Below are 21,590 nucleotides of genomic sequence, written 5' to 3'. Positions count from 1 at the left end.
CTATTTAGTGACATTAGGTTCACGGCAACAAGGTCAAACAGCCTAATGGCAGCCACTCAATCTACAGCACCATCAATACTGACAACTCGGGACACGGCTTGGCCAATCAATCGTGAAGACACTGAGGATTCCTCCTCGACCGATCTGTTCCCATCACTCAACCGAAGGTAATGGAACCCTTGAAATCTGAGACGAAAGATGCTTTTGTCGGCCATAAATTCTTTGCAAATTTATCTGCCTTTGGTGTCAGAATTCAAGGACAGAGTCCCCATTTGAAATAAGAATGAGCGATGAAGAGGCGCGATTAAAGTCCCAGCGCGATTCATCATCAGAAACCAGAATCCAACAATATGCGTGCGAGTGGCTGCGATGACGTTACCGTAGAGAGTTGTTAGAGGAAATTGCTAGGACCAAGGTATGGATATAAGATTGTAGGAATGGTTATGGCTGGTGTGCAAGTCGATTCTTTCAATTGAATTTTCTGCTCTGTTTCTGCAGAAATGCCTTCAAAACACAAGCAGTCGCTCCACAGTGAGGATTTGTTTCTGACATATTTTTCAAAATCAGAATTAAGTCTCTGTGTGTGTGTGTGTGTGTGTGTGTGTGTGTGTGTGTGTGTGTGTGTGTGTGTGTGTGTGCACCCTGGTGCCTGTCCTAGTCTGTGTGTAAAGATATCCAATGTCACCGCAGGACTGTTGGGCGGCTGTCAGCAAATTAAATTTAAAAACCCCAAACACAGGCCATTTGATTTTGGTGCTTTTACTCCTGACTGCCAGTGGCCGCAGGACTGGGGAAATGCATGCACACGCTTGCACATCCACTGCTAGTTACCTTCACAAAGCCCCTCTGTGCAAAACGTTCTGGTGTCTGTTGTCGTCCTTCAAAGGACACGGCCGGCCAGACAGACAGACAGACACAGCGGCTCGATGTAACAGCAACACACAAAAACATCACAGATGGTTTATCTTGCTGTTTCGAAAGTAACTACCAAGGCATCGTGTACATGAGGAGGGCCGAACCGAGGCATGACACTCTCCATCAGCAAAATTTCATTTACAGTAAATCAAATTAGATCAAATGACAAGAAAATGAGGCCTTTGCTTAAAAGTTGCTCCTCAGGAAAGTCCGGGAGCTAAAGAGGCAAGAGACAGATTGAAAAAAAGGTGTAATTATGCGTCTGACCAGATTAATACATGGCCGGCTTACTTTGGAAACAACAGTTACGCACAGGCTCCAGTGTGACTTGTGGTGGGGGGGAAAAAAGCAGACATGCATTAGGTTAGAGCCAGTTGAAATTTACAAAAGCGCCTCTTAAGTGAGAGCAAGTACTGCAGCAGATGGGCTTAAAATACAAACAACGTGTTGCATGTAAACGTCAAGGAGACAATTTGATTTGCAAAACTGTAAACTAAAAGTTGTATCCAGCAGTTGGAACATCTGTTGGCAACGCACACCTCTGGAAACCACCAAGTTGAAGCTTGGAAAGTTTAGACAGCAATATCACGTACATCAAAAGAACATCAAATACACATTTGCAAACAGATCACGGATGAGCGCATGTTTACCTTCCAGTAAAGCCTTTGCACACTGAAAGCATAAATTTTGTGGTTAAATTTACGGGTAAAATATTTGTTATAGGCAGTAAAGGTCGTTTGTGGAAGGTCATTTCAAATCTCTGATAGTCTGGATCAGTTTCCAAACCAGATATAGAAGCATGTCAGGCCGCGATTAAATTCCAGCCCTGTTGAATTTCGCTTTTTGTTTCCAGCACCTTCGAGCAGCCAGAGGTCTTGTCAGAGCAACGTCAGCCAACAGCGGAGGCTGTTATCTAACGCAGCAAATCCATGACAAATTTCCGCGTGAAGCAATCCAGAAGGTCTGCGCATAAGATTGATGACGAGAGACAAATGCGAGGGGTTCAGATCTTATCCCGGTTCATCCTGTTTTAATTAAAAAAACTACTGCCAGGGGAAACTAAAAACATAACTACACAACTACTGCACAATCATTCAACTTTGTTCCACTAAGTCATGTTGTGTAACATCGAAAAGTATTCATATTAATTAAAAAAATAAATAAATAAATAAATACTATGAGGTTAAATTGAGGCATTGCGTTGCATAATCTAGAAAGCTATGCCAGTGTTTCCTAAAGCTAATAAAGCAAAGATACATTTACAAGCCCTTCTATATTGGAGAAGTGACCAAATCTAACTAATTTTCCTATATGTGACTTATATGTTCCTTTCATCACCTGGTGCTAAAAATCTAAAAGTCAGGCAGATTTAAAACATAATCTAAATAACTGCACAAAAGACCAAAAAAAAAAGGGCTCCAGCAAAAGAAAAATCAGAATTGAGCAACGAGACGTGCAGTCTGACTGTAGAATTTAATTTCATAAGAGGCTTTGTCGCGCGGCCTGTCTCTGTAATTGTCTAAGTGGAAACATCGCTCTGAAATTAAATTTATTTTCTTGTGACAAACCAACTTCCAGTTTTCTTGATGGAAAACACGATTCCAGCACGTGAAAATTCTCCCATAACCGACCAATGGTCACCAATGAACGACCGCTGCATTCTCGTAAGAGCCTTCCAGACGCGTTGATTACACTCTGCAGATGACATGAAAAACGTTATCCAAGAACTTAAACCCCCTGACAAATTCCTGCATGTCTGGTCAAGCTTTCGGTAGATCAAACAACCAATGAGGGAGGAGAGAGAAGATCTCGCAGCTGAGGGAAGTGAATGGAAGCATATGTGGGGCATTACAGCGCTTGTGTTCTGCTGCATGAAAATACTCCCATTACTCCCTCTAGTCTGATGTGCTCAGCCTCACTATTTATTATTTCTGCCCGAGAGGGAAATGTTTGGTAGCCTACCAACCAACCAACATTTCTTTGACTGTGGGTGACTTGAGGAAATCAGAGCGATACCTTGATGTGTTCTGCAGAACTGCCGGCAATTACAGATGGTTTGAAACTCTCTCTTGGGAGGGGGGGGGGCAAAGTTTACAGAGTGATTTATTTGTTACACTTAAAGTCTTAACTGAACGTTCTGATGAGGCCAGGGGCATTATATCTTAAATAATCCACTGTGTTCACACCGGTGTCCAATAACAGTTGGAAACACCATGATGTGGATAGTCAGTCCAGTTTAAGGAGCTGTAGGTCTTTTGAGGTATATAAAAAAATATATATATATTGTGCGGTTGTACTTTGTCAAGTATTTTTAAATATGTCAAAAGATGTGAAAGAATTGTGGCTGAATACAAGGCTGAAAGCAACCAAGGGCTTGCAGCGGTTCACTTACCAGGAAGTAAACCGCTCCAACCACTGGACAAGAAGCGGGTCGAGACCTGCACACCATCCCGCATGTGATTTTTCCGTCAAGTCCTCCTCACTTTGATACCAAACACCTCAAGTCACTCGGAGTGGCAACTGAAAAGGTCTGAACCGTTTCTCCAGACTGCCCTGCCCTGCCCTCCCCTCGCCGGAGTCCACCGGGCTGCTGCGAATTATCCCGAGGATATTCCAGGGGTGCCTATCTCCTCTGGAAAACCCGGCACTCCATCACACACTAATCCTCACCCAAAATTAAGACTAGATTTGCTCTGGCTCAGAGGAACCTGGTTCAAACCTCTGCAGTGTTTCTTACAGTGAAGTCCACAGTGCTGCGCTTTGTGAGAAAGACAACGAAAAAATAATACTAAATGTGATGACAGATTGCGTGCGGAGGTGCAATAAGATGACACATAAAATTTATAACTGAAAAAAAAATGCTTTCATCAGAGGGCTAAAAGAATGGCTGAAAGCAAGACAACAGTGCTCACATGTATAATCTGGATTTTTAACTTTCTTATTTTTGGTTGTTTTTATTTTTTATTTTTTTGGTATTTATTGTTATCCACTCTGCTGCTACATTCACAAATTGTATCTATTTCCTCTCATACTGTTGTTTAATCTGTCTTTTTAGACTATCGATTGGTGTTGAAAATTAGCATTTATGCTAAAAAAAAACCAAAAAAAAACACTAAAGCAAAGCTTCTGACGACCACTGCAACAGTGGTAATGTGTTTGTGACGTCCACATCAAATAAAATAAACATAACATAACTTAACATGCCTGGACTCTTCATACTTTAAACACCACAGGTTCTCAGGACCCAGCGATGCACCAAAATACGCCCGCTGAAAGTGATTGTCAAAATGCGGCCATAATTCCTGGAACCTCCAGCCATTTTAGACTTTGACAACATATTACTTTGTAAAGTCACAGCTGCAGCCTTATTGCAGATCTTATCTCCGACTCTCCCACCACAACTTTAATATTTCGGAGTTCTTGGAGCCCCTCTGGGTCCACATGGCCGTCATTAGGGACCTGGACATACCAGTGCCAACCACAAAGGGGCAACTCGGAAAAAATCTCTCTGAAAATCTCTCACTCCACCTTCTGCCTTGCCCCGATGTTTGATAAGCTGTTAACAACATTAACCTGGTGACTCCATTGACCTGTTACGACCTCACCGACACGCTCTGCTTTATTCCCAAACGTCCGGTGTTTTCTAGAAGAAAAAAAAAAAATCTAAATTTCTTTGATTTTTAAAAAAATATTGCTTCCTTTCTCCAGTTTTCCCACAGGTGTGCGCATGAGGGTTTGTGTGACACGGTGTTGATTTACACGCGCAGCAGGCGCGCCACGCGGCGAACAAGACCCACCGCGAAAGCGCAATAAAAACAACACCTTGTCAGTCAGACCCTGCAGTAAAAAACAGAGGGAGAAAGGTGAAGGAAGAGCCCCGAGTCCATAAAGATTGACAGTTTTTTAAGAGTCAACATTTGCTGGAACCTGAATTGGAATGCAAGTGCTTGTGTGCGAGCGCGCACACACACACACATGCACACACGCCCGACCGTACATTATGTAATATCAATGAAAGCGTTAGCGCCCTTGGGGACGGTGCTGTTTTCTCATGTGAGCTTTTAGAGTATTTGTTTTTTCATTTTCATTTTTAGGAATTTTTAGGAAGATTTTTAGGAATAACCTAATTTCTGAACCGGGCCCGAGAGTGGTCAAATCTGGAAAAGGCAGCCTTGCATTACCATTTTTCCTGAAACAAATGACACATTAGCCTCTGCCTGCTACCCCCATCAACTACAATAGCAGACTGGTGCGTTAGTTCTTTTTGGACCCGGTTCCATGTCTTCTTCTCTGTTTCTGGTATATTCATGTGTGAACATAATAGCACCTTTTACAGGCCTGGTGTATATACTTCAGTGTCATCAGCATATTGTGTGACTACCACATTTTTCATTACGATGCCGTGTTCACAGGAAACTTTCGAAAAAAAGAAAAAGAAAATGATGATTTTCGTGTCCGCGTGGACCAGGACTTAATCCAGCACTGTTATGAACACCAGTGTGAGATACTGAACACACACAGAGAAAGAATTAATCTGGTACTGAGGGGGTCCGTGGGTATTGGTATAATTATAGGCCGCACTTTTTCTGCTGTCAGATATTTACAGTAAATCGGTACCTAATGGTTATAGCAGCATGTGTGAAAGTGTTTCTGGCGCACGGGCGCCTCAACACACATGAACAGAGCAACTGCAGGCGGGGAACCTGTCTGGCCTCAGCACCTGGTCGCCGAAGGAGGAAAACCGGCCCTGGGCGGCACCAAGACAATGGCCGCTGTGTCCAGTCGGCTCTGACCTCTCGCACGCTCCGAGACACTGCGCCGGCCCGAAAACACTCTCGGCTGCGGGGGGAGGCCTCGACCGTTTGCACTCAGCGCTGGCCTCCGTGACACTGTCCATGCATCCTGTGGCTGTCAGCGCGGCCTCTCAAGCCCGCTTTTTTACTGCCGTCGCCTCCTCTCGCTCACTCGCGCACTAAGCCTTTCCTTGAACCTGCGATCATGCGTCACGTTTTCATGGATCAGTCAGCACCATGAAAAAAAAAAAAAGTCTGAGTCCTACCTGCCCTGTTTTTGTCCTGACTAGACACAGAACCCTGTCTAATTAATGCAAGAAGTATGGAGGTCTGTGAACATTTTTTAGATCCAGTCTGCCTGAAGGCGGACGTTGGAATTTAAATCCCCATTAAAGGGCAGAGAAAACAGTCAGTCAGTTTTTATACGAAAATAACAGCAAATCCTGCCCAGCTCAGCTGCAGGCCTGCTGTAGTATCACTGAAATGGAAGGAAGTGGGAAATGTGAAAATGGAAAAAGGAGGGGAGGAAAAAAAGAAACAGCAGGAACGGTGAGGTGGGTGTGAAAAACAGGCCACATAGGCTGCAGAATGTTTTCTGCGTCTCTATATTTAACTGCAGTGACTGGGCGAGCTGAGGCGCAGGCACAGCTTCCTGTTGCAAATACTCGACATGGCAGCGGATTAATTAATTATGGAAGCATCAATACCCTCCTGACAAGTGGACCAACTCGTTACGCTAATGGAGCCTAAACGCTTCTTACAGATTAATGAAAACACGACTGCTAGTAATGATTTCTATGAATTGATCCAACTGCAAGCATTCATCAGCACAGTTTAGCATTTTCCAGATTGTACATGTTGCCGTTTGTTCTGTACGAGATGAAGAGAAGAGTGTTTTCATTTTGGCTAAACAACAAAAACAAAACAAAAAAAAAACCTGCGTTTCAATTTTGATACAGACTTTTTAAAAGTGTTTTTCCTGAAGGCCAGCAGAGAGAAACACATTTCGATTCACGAAAGTTCGAAACTCGACGACGGCGAGTCCGGACATGGGAAAATCTCAGCGACAGAGGAAAAGCTGCAACCTCGTCTGTGATTAATGGAGCCGAGTTCGACTCTGAACTTGGAGGTTGACCTTTGTCCGCTACGACCCGCAAACAGAAACCAGCGCTGCACACACAAACCATGCCGAAGGCCAGGTACTTAAATAGCTCATGCAGCAGGTCAGTGTGATGACTGCATGAGGCTGCAGCTACGCTGGTAGAAGAATTGGCTCAAAATTGCTCTCTGACGGCTGTTTTACTTTGGGTTTTCTCTTTCGGAACCCTTCCTGTGAAGCCCGGCTAAATGTCGGTCCTTGAGGACCTGCGGCCCGACATCTCATGCTGAGCGGCACATCCATCAGCAGGAGTCAGACTGGCTGCAGGGCTCTGGATCACCTTTCACCATGTCTGACGCCCCCCCCCCCCCCCCCCCCCCCGTGCACCTCCCCCACTCCTCCCTCCACCTTCCCTCGCTCCATGTGCATCCTTTCCCCCCTTTCATCCGGCCGCTTCCCTCCCTTATCTTTACATCTGTTTCCTCTCCATCTTTCACTCTCTCTGGGCTCCCGCTCTTCTTTGTTTCTCTCTCCCCGGGGCACCATCGCTCTCTTCCACCCTCCCACGGGCCAGCCAGTAAAACAGCAGCGGGCTCCTGGGAGGCCATTAACCAGCTGAAGCTCGCCATCCAGAGTTGCCGAGCCACCGCGGACGCCTTTTTAGAACAATCGCTGGAACCAAAGTTGCTGCGATGTTCGATAAATGCTCAGAGTCTGCAGCATGAAAAACTCACTTCGAAGATCGAATACACAGCAGTGGAGAGTGAATATTGAGGCAAATCCGACTGACATACTCCTAATTGGCCCCCTGCTGTGAAATCTGACAGAACAGTTGCAGTTAATACACAAGATGACAGAATAATGATTCATTTTCTAACTGGGATCACGAGGACGGAGTGGTATGACAAAAAACGACTCTCTGTCGGCGGTGCGAGTCGTCTCGCTGATGCTTTCAGCAGAGCGCCGAGACAATGAGCCTTTGAATTTGCAAGTGTGGGATGTAATTTGTTTTTTGGTGGTGGGGGGGGGGGGCAGTAATGGAGTGGGTCACGGGCAGATACAGCCGTCCGCTGTTGCAATCCAGGGCGTCACTCAGCACTCGATTCGCTCTCATGTTGGTGGAGTAACTCAGCACTCAGAAGTGCCCGGTGTTCCGTGGCCTCTGATGGTTTCACAGCATCATGCAGTGAAACCACCAGTCAGATTCATGCCGCCGTCACGCTGGACATCGCCCGTCGACTCATTTGGAAGGATGCAACGCAGTCGGCATTTCATTTTACTGATTTGTTATTATCTTTATTTATGGTGATGTTTTCTGAGGTCTGTCTTGTTGTCACATCCTGCCTCTACCAGTTGTGACGTCAGGGTAAAAATCACAAAAGAGCCTGAGTGGGTCCTTGATAAGCACAACGATGGATGTGTGAATGTAAATATCTAAATTTAAAGTGACGTGTGGGAATAACTTGGAACGACGACTTGGGACGTAAAAATTGCGTGATTTAGCGGCAAACGTAAGTGTGACGAATAACGGAGCTTTTAAAATCTGCATTGTATCGGCAGGTTTTTTTTTTTTAAGGGCGACATTTACGACCAATCATCACAGGGAACCTGCTCTATTCGAAGTATTCGCCGTCCTTTACGAGTGAAGTGCGCGGGGTCGACTCGGCGTGGGCGCACGAGTGTTTGCCGCTCGCTCCACTTCAGACAGCTGCACTTGAACCAGATTTTTTTTTGTTGTTGTTGTTTGATTTTTTTTTTTTTCTCCTCCTCCTCCTCCACGTCCCACATTGACGGGATTTTTGTCCCCCTCGGCGAGGCCGTGGCTGTTCCGCGCAGCCTGCGTGTGGTCCGCAAGGCGATGCCCTTGTTATGAGGTGCTACGTGCTCGAGACGCTTACCTCAGGATTTAAAATGAGGGGCGCCGATGCAGACACGTGACCTCCCCGCTCCCACACACACACACACACACACACACACACACACACACACACACACAACACACAACACACAACACACAACACACACACACACACACACACACACACACACACACACACACACACACACACCGCAACTGCCGGCCAAAATTCACGTGGTCCTGCCTCATTAACAAACACATTCTCACACTGTGCAACGCTTGCTGCACATTTGTCGTGTAGCCTCACATCCAAAAGCAGGATCGGGTGTCTACTACCAGGCTATCAAGGAGAGGGGTTAAGTTACCAGGGTGTGGATTGGTCACATGAAAATTCACCCGGGAGAGGTTGAGAGTCTCGGAGAAGAGTGTGAATTTGTTCAAAATTGTTCAAAATTGACATTGACTTATTTTTTGGGAACAGTAAAGCAACACGGCTCTGATGTTTTCTACGGCTTTAGGGAATAAACAATCAAGATGGTGGAAAATCGCATAAAAATTCATGTTGCCACATCACAGTTTGGGGTAAAGTGCCGTCATATTTGCACAAATCTGACATTTGTGGGAAGAACAGGAGTCTGTGATGTGTGATGTGTGTGTGTGTGTGTGTGTGTGTGTGTGTGTGTGTGTGTTTTTCCTCGCAAACACAGACATGCAAAAATGCACATGTAATTACTGTTCGCTGCGGAGTAATTTGTTGCTTTGTTTTTCATGGGTCTGCATTCTTCTTCCAAAATAAGAAACACATGGCGACACCTCAGTGGAATCGCGTGTAAAAAAAAAAATAAAAGAAAAAAAGTTGCATCAGTCTGAATAATCGATGCCTCGTCATTGAAAGTGAGATTCATTGACACTGCAGCCCCCCGTGTGTGGCCCTAGCGGTGGTGGTCGTAGTCAGAGGTCGTCCCGCCGCCTCTCCAACGCCTGACAATCAGAGATCTGAGACCGTCTTCGGAGATTCACCGCTTCCACTTTTTACTGCCATCTTATTAGAAAGTCGAGCATCTTGGAGGCTTCTGCGATACAGCCATCGTGCGGATGTGAGAGCGTGTAAAACGTCCAGGCTCTCGCTTGACTTGGCAAACATCTGCTGACGGGGGAACTTCAGCAGATGTGCGGGAGCCAGAGAGGGAGGTGAGGGGTGTACTTAGAGCAGGGCCGAGAGAAGCTCGGGAGGAAAAAGACAAATTCCGTTGGCGTCCGTTTCACCCGACTGCGGAAGAATGCTGCCCACGTTTTCTTAACGCGTTTAATTGAACAGCTGTGAATTTAACAGCGCCATTAGTTACTTGAGAGTTTGCAATAATACATTTTATAAACACGGTTCGTACTTTGAAATGAACATATTGTGTTACCTGTAACCACAGAACTTGTTTCCCATAATTAAACATGCGCCTCTGCGGTGGCTCCCTTGAGTGTTGAAAAAAAAAAAACCGCAACAACCTAATAGCGTGGAAATACATTTTAGCCATTTTTATGGCCCCGTTTACATGAAGAGGACATTTTATTGAAACCGAGCGTGTTAAGAAAAGCATTTAAAAAGAGAGAGAGAGATTACACAAAGCCGTCTCCAGAAATATCCGCGTGTACACGGAAACGCTGGAGAGTTACGCCAGGCCTTATGTGGCGCTGTGGTTTTACTCCCTGAAGGTGGAAGAAGAAGAAAACCCGGAGCCCGGTGTATTTACAGAAGTAGCAGCTAGCTAACATAGCACAGTGAAGACGGCAAAAACGCATGCAAAAAGTTGAACTTCTGCTTTGAGTTACTTACTATCTCCGCCATCTTTGCATCGTATCCCCGTATCCTATTATCTCATAATGACATACTTAATGCTAGCATTATCATTGAGAGGCTTTGTGCAACTGCTGGTGACAAATAAAGACATGTCTGAGTGTTCTCCAGTTAAAGATCTCACAATATTAAAAAAAAAAAAGTCAAACTTCACCAATGTTTTCCAATAAACTGTCATTACACTCCCCAGAAATGAGGGAAAAGTCCGTTCTGTGGTTGTTAAACTTGTTTTCCTTCTCAGAAAGCAAATGCAAAACCTTTGTGAGGTCATAAAAGGACCTTGTATTTCTCCGAGGTTAGTGACAACACAGCCTCTGATGCAGTGTTGTTGGTATTACTCCATAAAAGTAATCCAACTACTGATTACTCCTTTAAGAGTAATTTAACTACTCCATTAACTCCTTTGTTTCATAAGTAATCAATTACTAATTACTTTAGTTAAAAAAGACAAAGTGACAGTTGAGAACGTCTCCACAACATTCTTTGATTTAGACGAGATGAACTCAAAGCAATGTTTGTATTTCCAGCTATCAAAGGCAATCGCTGCTTTTTCTTTTGCCGCCGCCATGCTTGTTTTGGTGCGTCGCTGCATATCAGTGACGTTGCATGCACGGCTGCATCATCAATCTGAGACATCGCTGTTTTCGGTTGTGTTCCTAGACTAGACATTGTGTGGACAGTAAGACATTTTTATCTTGCAAAATATTTCAGAAAAGTAACGGAATCGTTACTTGATAAAGTAATTATGATATAATGACCAGTTTTGCAACAGCAATCCCATCACATTACTCCATTACTCAAAAAGTAGTTTGACTTCAGTAGTGGATTACTTAGTAATAGATTACTCGCCAACATTGCTCTGATGGTGGTCCGACCAGACAGATCTTCCCCCCCTGTTGGCAAAACGTGATATTCTCACCAATCTGAACGTGAACTGGAGTGTCAAATAATTGAGTTTTCAGTTGTCTTAAAACAGAATCTAATATGCATTCTTCAAATCGGTTGCAGAGCTCAAACACGTAAGTTGTACACGTATGCGTGTCATGTAATAGAGACCTCTGGACGGCTCCCCGGAGACAGGCTTGACACAGAAGCTTAAAATAGCCCAACGACCCCCACCCAGGGCGGGGTGGGAGGGGGTCGGGAGGGGCGAGCCGTGTTACCGCGTGGCACTTTGGGAATGAGGAGCAAAAAAACACGAGAGGAGCCCTTGGCTTGACGTCTCTTTCACCTGCGAGACGCCGCCGGGGATCAGAAAGTTCTAAAAGTGACGGCACCTGGCGGCCCGCGCTTGAGACGTCCATCATCGGGAAGGTTTAAGGGGGAGGGGGGGGGGTGACGTTGTGAATGTCGGGGCGGCGGCTGTCAGGCGTGAAGCGGTGAGGAAGGAGGGAGACAGCAGCGGGGGGAGGAGACGGATAATGGGCAGGAAGTGGGACGGCTGCGGACATTCTTGACTTGTAGATTCATGGGAGGAGGGAGGAGACCCTGGGCCGTCACCGCTGATTAGAGAGCAAAGACGACTCCTCGCTCACCGCCGTCGTTTCAGAAGCTTTCTTCGTTTCTCCACCCCGACCCCCCACCAACCGCCCCCCCGCACCGACCGAAACGACATCATCACCGGGCTCTGAGACCCCCTATAGACTGCTTGTGTTGCCAACTTTCATTCAGAATAATGAAAGATGAGCATCACAGGCCAGTGGCCCACCAGTAGTGGTGAATCATTAAGGTTAAAATAGGGTTTCAGAAAAGTATATGGTTCACATAGTTCAAACTGCTTTGTTACCAATAGACATTAGAATTAAGCCGAATGTTTAAATTGGATTGAAATCTTTTAATTGAACATATTTTTTAACACGCTGATCCTGATTCATAGCCTACTCTGCGCAAGCTAGGCAGCCAGTACGCAGTTGTTGTGAATGGGTTGCGCAATGGTATTGCCTGCAGCTACGTAAATTACGGGTTTGAACTCAAACTCTATGGAAACGAGCGCGACGAGTTTGCTTCGAAAATAAATGAGAATAATTTCCTCGTCAAATCTGTATTATAAGGGACGGTCGGCAACTCTATACGCTGCTCATGTGACCAACATGCCCCTCCTCCCCCCACCCGAGTAAATGTTCCTCTCGCATGCCGGGTCCGGGTCGCGACCTCCCGCCGCAGCAGCTCCGTTTCCTTTGACATCCAACACGAGGTTCTTCCAAGCGCTCAGAAAAAAAGGGGAACCGCCCGGCGGTGGGCGACCCGTCAAAGTAAATGAAACACACAGCAGCCCGACTGAGGGAACCAAGGGGAAGGCACGCGTCCGTGTGGACGTTGCTCAGAAAAATGGAGATGCTAGGAATAAAAAAAGGCGCTGCCTGCTGGAGGACGCAGCTACTCCAGAGGTGGCCCGACAGACAGCATTATTGTTGGCGTAGGTGGTGGTGGTGGTGGGCGGCGAGGGGGTGTTGGAAGAAGGCTGCTGATAATCACCCATCATTTGAGATAATTGGGTAATAGGGGTAATGGCTTTCACCGCGGCTGCGAGGGAAGCTCATCATTACAAACACGTGGGTGCTGCAAAAATTCTGCTCCATCCGAGCCCAGGCTGTCCGACGGTATAATGATGGAGGGTGGGTGGGTTGGGGTGTGGGGGTGGGGGGGAGGGCAGTGAGGATGAGTCGGAGGTAATTGGTTGTTGGCTGTATTTTTTGTTTTTTGTCGGGGGGGGGGGGTTCTGACAAAACGACGGCGACGGAAAGAGAGGGAAAAACGGACAAAGACAACAGATGTAGAGAGAGAGAGAGAGAGAGTGGGCGAGCGACGGAGTAGATTAAAAAAAAAATGACAAAAACGCGACTGCCCCCGACATTGAGGTTTCCTGCCGCCATTAGAAATTTAATAGCGCGCCCGGCCGGGACGTCGCCCAGCTACATTTAACATGCTCATCTGCATAATGGCGCCGCCCTGGCTGCGGTCGTACCTCAGCGCGGTCCATCTCCCGCGCCCCCCCCCTCCCCCGCCGCTCTTTATCGCTCGCTCGCACTCGTTCACACGGGAAACGAACGAACGACCCTGAAAACGGGAAAAAAAGAAGAGAGAGCCGGCGCTGTCGTGGACGGTGCGGACGATTGTTTGTGTTTGTGGTGCAGATGGAGGGAAAATTCTGATGAGACGTTTGAGGCCATTTCAGGTCACGCCAAATTGTTCTGAAAATCGGCAGTGTCGTCCGGCGAACGAGGAAGCCAACTTGGCGGAGTGGAGCGCCGAGACTCGTGGATCACGGAAACGACGCTTTGAGTCACGGCTCTTTGACAATTTGTCACCTTGATTATGACTTTTGTTACATCTCTCCTCCTTATCCTCACACACACACACACACACACACACACACACACGCCACTGAGCTGTAACGCGAAGCACCGTAAAAAAAAAAAAAAAAAAAAAATCCCTAGCAAGCAGGTTGGAAGTGACCTCGGCGCCGGCAGTGAAATACGCCCTCGGCTCTGTCCTGCGCACATTTCAGCGCGGAGCGCGGCGGCCGCAGGTGCCATAAAATGGCAGCGGGCGCAGTCATCCGTCACCGTGCAGACGGCTGCCGAGCATCATCGCTCCCCGCGACGGCGGTGCCCTTCATGCCTGCCAAAAGCCGGTGCCAACACGGCCTCTCGCACCTCCGGAGCGTCTGCTTAAAAAAAAAAAAAAACGACTTCAGCGGCGGCACATCTCAGGTTGCCTTCATCGGAGAGGCGGGTTTTTTTTTTTTTTTTTTGTTATTTGCCATTGAAATTTATTCCACCTGCATTCACACAAAGGATGATGATGATGATGATGATGTCTGTGCATGGGTGTGTGTGTGTGTGTGTGTGTGTGCACCCCCATGCTGGAGGACAGGAATGCGACGGCCACCGTCGGACCGACACGCACACGGATTTGGGAGAGACATCAAAGGGGCCGAGCCATATGGGTGAGGGTACCGAAAAACCACAGGAAGTCAGGGGTGAAAACAGAAAGAGAGACGGGGAGGAAAGAAGGGAGGGATAAGGAGAGAGAGAGAGAGAGAGAGAGGGAGAGGTAGAAGGGGAGACAGGGAGGGGGGGGCCGGGGGGGGGGGGGGAGGAGATCAGGGCGGGAGACAATCAGTCGGTTTTACAGCGCGTCATAAATAACGCGCGGTAAAAGAGCGCCATGTGTCTGCCGGCGATTGAGGAAAGCAATTAGCCGTAATAAATGTAGAACTGTCCCATTAAGACGGACGCGGAAGGACGGAGGCTTATCGCCGGCGAGGAGACACACCGGCAGCGTCTGGCGAGTCATCCGTCACGCCGGCTGAAAAATCCCAGAAAGCCGCGCGAAGACACCCGTCGCATCCACCAGGCCGCTGCTGCACCCCCCCCCCCAACCCTCTCTCTCTCTCTCTGTCTCTCTCTATTATCGTTTTTTTTAATGAAATGATTAATCGGGTCGGCGCCCTCCTCCCCCCCGGGAGGCCCGGGTGTCATTTTTCATCCAGCAGCACCGCAACAAAAGGGCCGGCCTGGCTGGACGGCCAGAATGCTGATGACTGACATTTATTAGCGGGACGGTTGAATGGCCCAGAATCTATAGAGGAATCCCACTCATTCATCACTTTGAGCTCCAGCTGATTAATACTCGGGAATGCCGATGTTTTTTTTTTGTTGTTGTTGTTGTTGTTTTTGCGGGGCAGCCCACCAGCCAAACTCTTGTTAGCGGCGGCAAAATAGAAATACGAGACTTTGGATGCTCGTCTATATTTATCGCCGCCGGCGTGCATGCAGGGGCGGAGGAGCTTCGTGGGTCACTGCAGATCTGCTATCTGTTATCGTTCAGCTTAGCGTCCGCCCGCTATTCCGATCTTTTATCGCTTTTGTCAGCCAGTAAACTCTGTCCAGATTTTTATGTCTTATGTAATGTTGCGAATCTGGTGAGACACCAGCGGGGGCTCTAATTAAACGTCACACCGGTCCTCATAAAACAAGGCCCAGTTTGGACGTCGTCCACGGCGAAACAGAGAGGAACATTGTTGAGGCCGTTGCAAAGCAGATTGTTTGCAAAACATTCACTGAGCGCCTTGTAAAAATGGAACCGAGGTAAAAAAATCAAGTGGGGGGGGGGGGGGGGGGGACAATGCGACGTTAATCAGTCCGAATGTTTCCAGTTAACGTAAATAAACCGTTGAGGTTCCAACTCCTGGCCGGAGTGGAATTAAGAGCGCGGAGTGAAAATCCAGAGTTGGAGCCGCCGCAGCGATAAGCATCTCCCCCTGAGCTCTTGATCTCCTGGTACTGGCAACTCTTCACCAGTCACACCTCCGGAGGAATGCAGCCACGCACGCTCTCGACAAGCACTCAGTGGGGGCCGCGCACAAATTTGTTTCCAAACAACGAGGACAAGCTGTAATTGCGTCCAATCCATTTGCCACCGTGATTTAGTGGAACATTGTTTAAACACACAAAAGGCTCTTCCATAAAAACAACAACAACAACATTATACCTCAAAATCAACTTTAGACAACCAAATTTTGATTCTCTTGCACAACAAAAACAAACAAGAAAGTTCCTATAAACAGGTCCAGCACTCTACAATATCACCTCCAGCAGACGAGACGTGTTATTGGTTTAATCGGATACTAAGTAGGCATTCAAAAGGAGGAGGATCTCTTTTCTCACTGAGGAGTAACGCAGGGGGGAGTCGAGTCAACGAACAGCACCGCGCCCGGGTTTGGTTTCACCTGTCAAATCTGATGTGACACGGTCCGGCCGAGGGTGTGGGGGAGGGGAGTGGAAGATGCCACCACGTGCCACCGAGCCGGAGAGCAGCGCTAATCACGCCTCCACTTTCCTTCCCCCCTGCTGTTACTTCCTCCCCCCCCACGCAATCCGACATCCGATAGCCTTCATAATGTAGTGGGAAAAAAACCTGACTGAACTGAACCACCGCCAGTTATCCAGCACATCACCTCAGATCAATATTTAAAAAAAAAAAAACTCAGTCTTTATCGGTAGTGGACCTCCTGCTTTCTGGTGGCTCCAGACTGTGACTTAATACACAGTATTTACTGTACATAAATCTGTTCAGACCAGGGATTGATTAATCACTGCAGTAAATTATATTAATCATTGAATTAATACGTGAAAATCTGGAATGTGAAAAACAAATTTTCCACGATACTAAGGCCACTGCCGTGGTTCAAGAGTTTAGCTTTAAAAATGAAAGAGATAAAGGAGGAAAAGACGTTGGCCAAAATGAACCAACTTCTTTGGATAGTGGGATAAGACGTAAGCTGTGAGCGCTAATTAGAGTGCTGGTTTAACAGCGCAGTGCGCTGTTTGAACGTGTGCAGCAAGATTTATGCTTTAAATTAACAACCTCATAGGTCACTATTTAGACCCCAACCTAACCTGTGCTTAAATTATTAACTCTATGCCTCATTCTGCAAGTAGAGCTATTCATTCTGGAACTCTTTGCAACCAGATGTGTCACCCCCTGATGGCCAAACATCAGAATGTGCCTCTTTTATGGGATTTGTAAAAGAAGAAGAAAAAAAAAAAAAGAACTGTTGAAATGTTGAAATGTTGAAACTGTATATAAGAAAAAATATATTGGATTTTTGGGGGTCAGATATACGTCCATAGACCAGTGAGTATGTTGTACTGCACCGATGGTTGGCACTTCATTTCGCTGTCAATCTTGACAATGACAATAACGTTTCTACTCTATATTATTCTAGTGTCCCCACCCCCAAATTTCCATTATCGGTCAGCTTTAATTCTGAAAAATAGACTGAGACAAAATGCAATGCAGGAATTTGACACTCACAGCTCAGATCCTATTGGGTTTCCCATCAGTTCTAAAAGAGATGCCCGCTTCCATGCGGTATAGAGGTCACACAAATATTTTCCAAGTGATAGTGTGGTCCGTGTGTCAGCCGGGCAAAGCAAGGATAAAGTTAAGATATGTGACCAATTGGAAAAACGGACTGAAAGGCCAAAGGTCAATAAGGTGTGGCATCAAACTGTACTGAACGGCGTATCCATTTCATGGCTATGCACACCGAGTTCACCCACGGGATCTCTGGATTCCAAAAGCAATATGAGACTGATACAAACACACACACACACACACACACACACACACACACACACACACACACACACACACACACACACACACACACACACACACACACACACACACACACACACACACACACACACACACACACACACACGTTCCAGCGCGCATTGAGTTTGGAACTTAGTTACATCAACACAGTGTAATCCCTAATGCAATAATGGCGTTGACGTCGCCATTTAGCTTGGTATGCCAGTTTATTAGGTACGCTTTATTAGCTAGGTTTGCCTTTCACTGTCTTCTAATGGAGAAACAGCTTCATACGTGGCAACAACAGCATGCTGTACAATTAGGAATTTTTGTTGGGAAATGATGTTGAATCGGCTCCCGTGACGAACTTAGAGCAGTCTTAGTTTCTGCGTGTTTCATTGAAGATTTTTGAGTATATTCTCTAACGTGTATTTCTTTTTGAAATGTCAAGGAGCATGTTTTGAAAGCAGGGAGACTGTTTATATATACTGGGAGAGCTTGATGGCAACATAAGTTAACACTTTAACGGTGTTACTTGGGAATATTTGGACAAATTTATCAGTTTTTCTGTCTTAGCAACATCAATATACCTTTGGAGCAACTTCAACATATCTTCCGCCAAGTGAGAAACAAAAACTAAAAAGTCACTCTCCAGGTTAAATTCCACCGCGTAGCAAACACAACCTTGGATTACTTTCAGGGACCCAAACCACATAGACATTCAGTCATCTTTAATCTCCTGTATTTTCGCAACTCGGCATGAACTGTGCCGCACTGAGTCAGACAAACAGGCGTTAGCATAGCGCAAAACGTTCTTTTCTGCTTGTACGGTAAAAAATGTCGAGATTCCCGACAAAAGCAAAAACACGCTCCGTCTGTAACTGCGTGTTTGACAAAGCTGAGCTGACCTACTGAACTGAAAATCCATGCAAATCAACACGGTGAGAAAGGGGATATTTCAGGAAAATAAGGAACACGCTTGAAATGAGCCCGTTCTTCGCACCAAGTCATGGAAAATTGCTGCAAATCCTCAACGGGCCTGAAATGTTCTGCAAGATTTCCATGTTTGCTATGAGCTCATTAACCTTTATGGCTTTAGTAAGACTCTCATGGGTCCGGCTCTCCACCAATGCACAGCAGACACTGAACAGCCACACACAGGTGCTAATCATTCAAAACACATTCTTCACTCTCTCTGTAACCATTTCTATATGCGTTTGTGTCAGCCCTTCAAACCGAACAGCACACCTTTATTCACAGATGTATTTGATGAGGCACCAGCTTTGTTAAGCCTCGATGTCAGAAGCTATTTGGGAAAGTAAAAAAAAAAAAAAAAAAAAATTAAAATATACCCACATCATACCCGTATCATTTGGAACAAATTCTATCAAATGTGTCTTATCTGGACACAAGATCATGGGATGTCGATTTCATGGGATCATTTCCTGATGACTTTTGATTGGCTGTCGGGTATCAGTAGGGTAAAATTGGCATTGCTGCAGAAACAGCGTGTATCAGAGCTTAAGATGGAAGAAAATATATCCTTTGTATTGCATTTGTAGCATCAGTATATTTCCCCATCCCTAAATTAGCCTAAAGAGTCTATTTGAAATGTCTGTTTTCTGGAAAGTAAATGTATTTACAGCCTGCAATGTTGCATGCTAGTAGCTCTGTATTCAGGGTTGCTGTATTTTACTGAACTTAGTCGCGGTATATAATAAGACATAATTGGCAAATGGTTTTTGTTTTGTTTTCTTTGGAGAGAATAAAAACGATTCGGGAATGCTGTGAATATTTTTTCTTTCAAAAAACCACACTGAGGAATTCATTAACAAAGCATGAGAGACGGCTCTGGGCGGCACACTCCGGTGGTAGCACCTCTGCCAACTGGACTGATTCCATCCCAGATAACAAAACAATTTAATAAGGGATCTGTGTTGAGAGAGGCAATTAGACTGTTATCTTGCAGCTGCCACGCCGCAGTCGTACGTGCAGCAGCCCATCACCATGAAATGTGGACCACAGGCACGCAGTCGGCACTTACATGACAATGAATAGCACATTTGAGAAGCTTTGTGTCGAACCACATCAGGCACATCACTCCGCTGTGCCCCTCCCCCGACCCACGGGAGATTTATTACAGCGGGAGTTTATTTAAATGGCTTTTATATCGGATTTTACAGACAGCAATTGGAGATCGTATCTAAACGGCTACACCTTTCAAATCTAAAGCAGTCGACCCAAAACTGCGGTAATGCAACACAGGAGATGTCTGAGCCTAGCAGAGCCCCCTTTTGCGACCCTTGACCCCTACTGAGAAGAGCGAGGCGCAGATCCAAACCCCGTGGGAAAGCAGACATGCCCGCGGACGCACACGGCCAGCTCAGTGGTCCTACTGGTAGGAGTGTCCACCCTGAGACAGCTAGGTCACGGGTTCGAGCCACAGCCGGGGTCATGCCAAATGTGACAGTCGAGGGTTCCTGTCACTATGCTTCCAATTGGTCGTGCGCCCTGGCAACTTGGCCAAGGGGAAATCCCTTTGGCCGGCTGGTTAGGGTGCATGACTATTACCCGGGGAGTGTGGGGGTTCCGAGCCCGACTGGGCCCTCTTCACCTTGCCACACAAAGACTGTAAAAATGGTACCCATTGCCTCCGTGCTTGGCGCTCAGTATTCGGGGTTGGACTTGGGCGGTTCGCTCACCCAGTGATTCCCGGGGGCGGCGCCGCTACTGCCCAGGGAGCCTCAGGGGATGATGGGTCAGATTGCGGAGGAAAAAAATTTGCATCCTTCGGGATGTGACAATCACTGGGACTTTGACTTAACTTTAACTTTTAACAACGGCAAATGGCATGAGGGATGGGGACGATCCCGACGCCAACACAAAAAATAACGCTCAAGGGGAAAGTGGAGGAGGAGGAGGAGGAGGAAGAGGAAACGTCAGGGCAGCTCTCAACACAAGATGGAAACATCATTCAGCTCATCAGGTGGGTTTTTTAGGACCGTCTGTCCTGCTGTGAATCCATTTTGGGGCACGCACGGATCGTGTGTGTGTGTGTGTGTGTGTCCATAAATCAGGCAGAGGGAGCCCACAGGTAGTAATTACTGTGAGGCAACAACTGTTTCCAGCTCATACACACATACCTTTCGCCTTCCAATACCCTCAGGCAGCAATCAATACCGCCCAGGCCGACACACACACACACACACACACACACACACACACACACACACACACACACACACACACACACACACACACGGAGCGGGTCTCCACCCAGACCCAGAGGATCACTGTCAAAGCTTTGACAAACACACACATCTGCACAGGCGTACAGGCCCTGTAATAACCAGGAGGGAACGCCTCGGCAGCCTGACATCTCAATGAGGATCCTCCGCTCCTCCTGCTTCCTGTCACCGTGTTCTGATATCTGGACGTCACGTGTTGGGACGGTGTGGGTGCAGGGTGGAAACATTCCTGATTCTCTGCATCCGCAGCACCTTCGGTCATCCTTTCGCTGCCAAAATTAAAAAGGTACGCAAATGTCGACTTTGGGTAAAAGGTTCGAGTGAGTAATTTAAAAAAACATTTTTTAATCTAATTAGAATGATAATAGTAATAGTACTCGACGAGGAGGTTTAGGTACCTCGAAGTCATCGCAGGTGTGAGAATAAAGTCACGATTCTGCTGCCAAATGAGTTAAGAATCACACAAAAGAAGCCCCTACTGGTGATGTGGATTAATTAAAGCCCGGTCTGAGCTCCCTACTGGGACGGCCCCAGTGTGCAGCGCCACATCCGATCTCTGCCAATGTAGGTCACTGAGCTCAGGTTGGACTTAAAACGCAGACAGGAAAGATTTTTTAAAAAATGTGTGCGTGCCCTTTGGAGTGTACACGTGTGTATGTGAGTGTGTGTGCGTGCGTGCGTGCGTGCGTGCATGTGAATCCTATAAAGCCACTACAGGAGT

The sequence above is a fragment of the Nelusetta ayraudi genome, unplaced genomic scaffold (assembly GCF_046127955.1).
Source record: "Nelusetta ayraudi isolate G7.1 ecotype Tasmania unplaced genomic scaffold, CSIRO-AGI_Nayr_v1 ptg000026l, whole genome shotgun sequence".
NCBI classification, from domain to species: Eukaryota; Metazoa; Chordata; class Actinopteri; order Tetraodontiformes; family Monacanthidae; genus Nelusetta; species Nelusetta ayraudi.
The sequence above is the reverse complement of the archived record's forward strand: the minus strand, read 5'-3'. Positions refer to the sequence as shown.